This window comes from Papilio polytes, unplaced genomic scaffold (genome assembly GCF_000836215.1).
Source record: "Papilio polytes unplaced genomic scaffold, Ppol_1.0 DF823399.1, whole genome shotgun sequence".
Taxonomy (NCBI): Eukaryota; Metazoa; Arthropoda; class Insecta; order Lepidoptera; family Papilionidae; genus Papilio; species Papilio polytes.
In genome coordinates, this window is record NW_013525805.1 from 1390030 (window position 1) to 1397775 (window position 7746).

The following is a 7746-nucleotide window of genomic DNA, read 5'->3' on the forward strand; positions in this document are numbered from 1 at the left end:
TAAGTCCTGTTATTATTGTTAAACAATATATCGCAATAACTTTTCTCTTATAAAACTTGTAATTTATCTATAGTTTATGGAAATACATTTGTTAAATAAAAAACTTGCCAAATCATTCACTCTGATATTAAATAGACTGAACAGCTCGTAAATTAACTTTTCCATCAGGTTCCGAAAAACAAACTCCGATTCATTTTACTATTACTAAGTATGTTATTGTATAATCTGCGCTATAAATAACTTAAAATTCGATATCATATGTAATCGAGTTTTTTTTTTTTTTAAACAATCTCTTCACAATAAGCTTTACAAAACATGCGCCCTTAAGACTTTGGTAAATGTAAACTTTTTGTACATCTTCTAATTAAGTTGAAAGAAGAGTTAATTAAATAAAAATAAATTAAACGTAGAACAAGACTGTTAATTATCTGTTGCCCTACGTGACCCGCGGGCGACAAAATAAAGGTAAGTTTTCTTTCTCAAAAGATCTCTAAAGAAATAAATATTTTTTATTAATCGTATAAAAAAGTGGCAAACGAGCAAGCAGCCACCTGAATCCGCCGAAATGGTGAAGCGACCGCTGCCCGCAGACATCCGCAATTGCATCTGCAATTTTAGGGTACGCAACGCATCTGCGTTGACAATGACAGAAGCGGAGACATACATAAACAGGATATTTCCTCTTCCTGTGCGTCTTCTCCTCTGTCAGATCCCCTTTTCCTTTCCATCCTTTCCTCATAAGAAAAGAGATTGAAATTAGTCATCCGGCACCACACTCATCAGACGAAACGTGGTATTGCTCCCACTTCACGCCTGTCTTCTGTGTGGGCCTGGCACCGGGCGAGCCGGCCCATTCGTGCTAATATGGTAAAGCGGGCTCTATGACTGTCGAGTATTTTAAAGCAGAATGGCAGTGAAAGCTTACTATAACCAATTAGCGATATATGACAACATTTTCACCTGCTCCTTTTTTATTTTTGCATAACCTTCTTTTTACATTGTATCTCATTTGATTGTAAAAAATCTTTGGCAGTCACCTTGTAATAAGAAATAACGTTTATTGTATTCTCAATTTTTTCCTGCAAAATATAATGATCCGATTTGTACTATCCTTTAAGAATGTATTCCAACGTAAATGCGTAATGGTCTCTTGACATTGTCAACAACGTCAAGAGGCTTTACAGACCCTTGAATCCTTCTGAGGAATATAAAAAAAATGTATGTTCCACGTTATATAATATAATAGCTGTCGCTCACGACTTCATCCCCGTGACATTAAAAAAATAAATAATAAACTATAGCCCATGTTACGTTAATGCCGTAGCTTTTTATGGTGAAAGAATTTATGAAATCGGCCCAGTAGTTTTTTAATTTATTTTAATTCAAACAAAAATACAAATCTTTCCTCTTTATAAATTTAGTATAGATTACCTTAACAAATTTGGCCGAAGCTATTAAGAAGAGAGAAGTCTAACTCTCCTTCTTCCATAGAAATTCAACTAATACTCTATCTCCTATTAACACGAACTGTTATCGTTATTACTTACACTTTCAGATTTGTCAAAACATAGACCGGATAAATAGTTCGATTTATTTCCAAAAATGGATCAAACATCCGAAAGGGAACGTCGCATCGCTAGAATATCTAATAAATGTAACCCGGACAACTGGGTTATAGGCGTGAATGCTGATTTGTATTGATTGCATACTCAACTTATTTCTGGACTGATTTAATAAACAGGTGTTCGTAGAAGTTGTGAGAAAATGACGTCACGCAGTAACCATCGTGTGAGTCGACACATATGTTTTTAATGATCCATGTTATAAGTTACATTATACCTAAAGGCGGACACGTTACCCTACTCAGAGTCACTTAACCTACACTAAGGGATGCCTTTGTCATCGCTAAAATGAGTATAGCAAATGGTTATCAAACGTCGACAGTATCGACCGACAGGTAAAAGCAAAAGTTTTCTAAAAACTCCTGAAGTCACGTAGCCATTTATTACATTCCTTAACTTAACGAAAGTCTAATTTAAGCCCTTGACTTAAATATCTAAGCTTAATATTAGGCAATACTTAACAACTTTTGAACTATTTGAATCTATTATACAATGGCAAAAAGCTTAAAACCGAACGGTTTCATTTATAGTTGTATTAGAAAAAGAACGTTCACTATCATATTACACTAATGGTTGACCCATTAAGGAAATAATATAGCGCCAATGTAGGCGTTAGAAACTTCTTTTCAATAGTGTACACTGAGAAAGGTGGCGATCCCATACTTACCACTAAAATGACGTCAGCAAAAGGTCGCACGTAACTTATAAAAAAATTTACACGTTCCGTAATAGCTTTTGAATTTTTTTATGACGTTTAATTGTACAAATCTGAAATATACAACAAAATGTGGAAAGGTACTCAATCCCATACTCACGCATGTAGAGAAATAGAGGCAACGGATTTTAATTTCGTATCCCCAATATGTACTATGTCCGAAAAACTTTATTATTCCATGAATTTCGTTTTACCATCGCTCTCTTCGCATAAAACTACGCTATTCTTTCTTTATTCAACATGCTAACGTGCCTGTTGTAGAATTCTATTATATTTCGAAAAAAAAAATAGATAACGGAACAAAAGAAGTTAGTGTATTTTAATAATAAAAAAAATTGTGATTTATTTTCTCCTTAAATCTGCACGGAATTGGAAGTTGATGCATAATACAAAATCTAAATTATATAGAAAATCTAGTATTTTTACATCTCGAAGGGTCAAAGTCGCCTTAAAATATGAAAACTTTATTAGGAAAATTTACATAATTTCAGAGGTCTCACCAAAAAACTTTGGTCGATGTCTGTATAATTTTTGTCCAAGAAAATTTTGTTTCATTGTGTAAGTCATCGGCGGCTGAAAGTTCGAGGAAAAACACCTCTAGAGACCGTAACAACGGTTAAGTATTATGAAAGTTTTTTAAGTTGTTCTTAACAAACCACGCGAAACATATTCCTACAAATATTCTGATGTCGCCTCCTTTAGTTTATATTATTGTCTTGTAATTTATTTTTCTTTTCATTAATCACAATTTAATTTTTTGACAGTTGTTACAATCTTACTTTTCTTACTAATATTATAAATGCGAGTATAGAATGGATATGGATGGAACAAACAACTTTTAAAAACATCCTTCCATATAGTCAAATACGGCTGGTATCGAGCATTTGGCATAGATATAAAGCATAGTCTGAAAGGACAAATAGGCTACTTTCTTCTGTTTAATTTTTAAATTCCACGCAGACGGACGCCTGCAAACACGTATCTGTCAATCAGACAAAATAGATTATCTATTTTTAAAAATGTTCATTCTAATTAGTAGTATATTTAGAACAATTCTTAAACACGGAATCTCCGCATTTTATTGTGTGGGAAGTATTAAGAATGTTTTAACTCCATCTAATTCTATTATGTACATATGAGAAAAAAGGAGAAAGCTCATATTTCATTCTAACTCCATAACACTACATAACTGGGATTTACGTGGAAGCAACATCTCGTCCCTTTTTACCCGGTAAAAGGATTTTCTAAGAATTTTATGACACCACTCACCTCTGCTGATAAATGTACAGTCACCTTCGCGCGCATTCTTCCACTTACAGAAACGTTGCTAACCCGCTACGAACATAAACCACGCTACTTTACACAAACAAACAACGAAGGTGATATATGTAACAAGTGAAAAAAAAACTAGAATTTTTACAATGTTACTAAACGTGAACTAAAAGTTAATAGTTCCACGTAACAATTAGATAAAACGGTAGTGATAAGGGAGGAGTAGCAGCAGTTTGTAAAACAAGACACTAATATATCTGACCATTATTAATTTGAAAATACTGTAAAAGCAGAGAAGAATGTTTCCAGGTGTAAGATGTTTTGACAATTGTCACTATTAGTGTGTAAGTATAATACCGCCAACGAATGCGACTGTACGTTGCTATACTCCACAAGGAATTCATGAGAAACATTTCACCCGGCGCGAACGTTAACATTCAGGAATATTTGTTTTGCCAATGAATAATTGTGTGTACTTTATATGAACGCCTCTTGTAACTGTTCATCTAAGAAAAGCGTTTATTGTGTACCTTTGGTACATCACAAGACATATTGTAGCTTTCCCTTAAACGACCTGAACGATTTTAAAGAGTGAAATTATACATTCATTCTCTCTTCGTTCTTTGGTCATCATTCAGTTGAGTTTATTAGCTGTTTTATAGGAATAAGAACTAAATAAATGCTCAATCATTATTATCATTACTAACTGTGTATTTATTCGGAGAAATCTTTTCACTTCCCCAAACGAGCTTAATGTATAACAAATACACTAACAAATATACTAAAACAAATTACTGGAAATTGAAATGACAATTTCTTAAAACTCATTCACTACAAAATACACGATTGATTATCGACACAAAATATAATACATTTAATAATCTTAATTAAAGAACGATATAAATAAAAAATGTTTCTTACCCTAACTCCTTGAAATTCTTTTATTGATATTAGAATCCATAAATTATGATATGTTGAAAAGTTTTCGCATAAATCACACGATTGGTTGAAACAATTTTGACTTATGCGTCCGTAAATTTCAATCAAGATTTGGTCCACACTCCAGATTCTCGTATCAAACCATAAATACAATATTACTACGATATAGGATAAAAGGATATGAATTTTGGATATAGTTCTTTTGTTATCAGACTTTAAAACTAAGTCACTTTATTGGACCAGAGGTTTTTATTGTTAAAGGTAACTTAATAACTTAGAAGGATAATAAATAACTTTGACTTGTCACCCGATAAACAGAGTTTGTACACATAAGCACATAATATTCAAACATAGCCACTTCAACATAGATTAATAATGAAACCGATTATAGAATGAAATTGTCGTTGAAATAAACCATAGTACAGTACTGAAGTTCTAAAACAAAGGTATGCAAATCACTCATTCGTTGCGACTTACATTTTTAACATGAAAAATAAATAACATTTATACGAACTAAAGACGAAGAAATTATATATTCGTAACTATCGACAATCGCGTCCGATCGGTATGCCGAACAAACGCGGACTGAACGCTTTTCCTAAACTCCTGAAATCGTGTCTCTACATTCGAACTGGCCACAGTTTCATTTTCCCGCGCGTGTGAAAGGGACAGATATAGCTCTGTTAGCGTTGCTTCAAGCATCAAATTCGTTTGCATTAGACGGAAATGCGAATGTGGTTATATCAAAATAAACAAGTGATAATTTTCATGTTTTAGAGATAAAACGGTCGTTTATTGTTTAAAAATAATTCTTATTTATAACTACAATAACATAATTTAAAACATTAATTTTTTACATTCAAATTTAAACTTTATCTTCATACTTTATATGAAATTCATCCCCGTTGTACAAAATGAAGGATGTTTTAGCTCAGCGTATTTACGAGCTTTAAAGAGTAATTTTCATTTTGAATAATTTGATATTAATGTGAGATCTTAATTAAAATATCGTAAAATGAATGGGAGTAAATTTTATACGTTCATTAAATTGTAATACGGTTTGCAGGTATTTTTTTTAATACAAGGCGTCAAAACAGCGAAGGTTACGGCAAAGATATCCGCATTTGCAGCATTGCCTATATTTAAATAACAGAGGATATTGAAGCAATGCAATTGCAATCCATCTCCAGCTCACTATTTCTACCCAGTACTACCCAAAGTAAGGCGAGACTGACCCATAGTAATCCACACTGGCCAAGTGCGGGTTGACTTCACATATCTTTTGAATTTCTTTGCCGATATGTGCAGGTTTCATCAAGATGTTTTATGTACATACTAGCTTTCGCCTGTGACTCCGTCCGCGTGCGATTAAAATAAACAGAACTAAATAGCATATGTGTTCTTCCAGATTATCCTCTACATATACGCCAAATTCTATAGAGGTCCGTTTAGCAGTTTAGTCTACAAACTCTAAAACATCCATCCATCCGGATCCAGTTTAGATAGTATATATCCAGTTTATATCTAAACTTATGCATTTATATTAATAAGGTGAAATTCTAAAATCGAATATCACATTGGTATCCGGGATTTGAACCCAGGACTTGTAGATTAAAATTCAAGTGCTCAAACCCCTGAGCCATCTACAACACCGACAACTAGGGAAAGTTTTGTGTACAAAAGCGATTGTATCTTTATTTCTATAGTAGTAGTATTTGCCGATATAAATTGTGATAAAAACCGGAATACTTTAGAAGAGAGGGTGACAAACGAGTACGCATCCCACTTGATGTTGAGTGATCACAGCGCCCCCTTACGCCCATCCTTGACATCTCAAGATGGATGATAAAAATAAACTGTACCTTAAGAATTATATGCCATTTACAATGCATGTTGTCGACCCAAATCTGTTAGTAACCATTGAGATTGTTGATATCCTTATTCTCATAGAAAATTTAATTATTAACTTTATCTATTGGCATTACATCCTTGTTTCTAAAAGCCATCTATTTTCTTTTTGTTACTTAGCAATACAATTTTTAAGTTTGCGTACATCATGATCTTTGAACTTATTTTTGTATCTTTGTAAGTAACGAAAATCAACTTCTAGACAGAGTTCATTTTTTTCCCATTAGAAAGCTTTATTAGCATACGTTTTATACGATTATTACTAGATTTTACTTTGATTTTTAATTCGCGGCAAAAAATAGTTAATGTATTTATTTAAATAAAGGGGTTCAGATGTTTACTAAATAAATAGAACAATTGCATGAGTTTAAAATGCACAAAACCGGGTTTTAATTTAGTTTCATACGTATATTTCAAATTGTTTAGCGTCCCTGTTACTCGAAACTTAGTTATGAACGATTGTACAAAAGCTTCGGTCGTTAAATTCGCTCGCGTTTAATAAAATTACTCGAATCCGATTTAATAATCCCGAGACTTGAGCCGAGCTTTAATTTATTCATCTGTTTTTAAAAAAAAGTTTTTAACTCTAAGCCTAGCTGTTTTCTCTACTTTTGTGATATGCAAAGGGAATGATATCTAACTAGAGATAAAATGTGGGTAAAAACTCCTACGAAACTTTTTATGCTAAAATCAAAGAGACATACGTCAGTCTCAACATCTTCACTGCTTAAACGTCTAGCAAAACGACCAAATAAAATGGTCACTTGAAACCCCGATAATTACACAAATTAACTAACATAAATCTACATTTTACTCTTTACATTTCCCTTAAATTCATATAGCCCAAAATTTTTGTCAAATCATCTCCTAGAAGAGACAATAAAGAGAAATTTCCTGTCGTAATTAACTGAAGCAACAGCACGGAACGAGTATGTGCATCATTCAACAGAGGGTTGACACATTTATTCGACGCAGTGACCGGGCGCGCAACATTAATTTTAACGTAAATGCACGCCCTGAGGTCAGAATAACAGCACTCTAAAATATTATAAACCTTAGATAGTTCTACTGGAAGTGACAAAATGTAAGGCAATATAAGATTATCCAAGTAAAACAAAGTTGTTACCTGCCGTCTGTCTATGTAGTTATTCTTAGATCTTGAAAACAACGCAACGGCATGTATTTTTTTAATAGAGTGATTAAAGAGATTGTTTTATAAGTATAACACATTTTCGTATCAAGATTTGATCTTGATAAAAATAATACACTTTAAATCATTATCTTGACCTT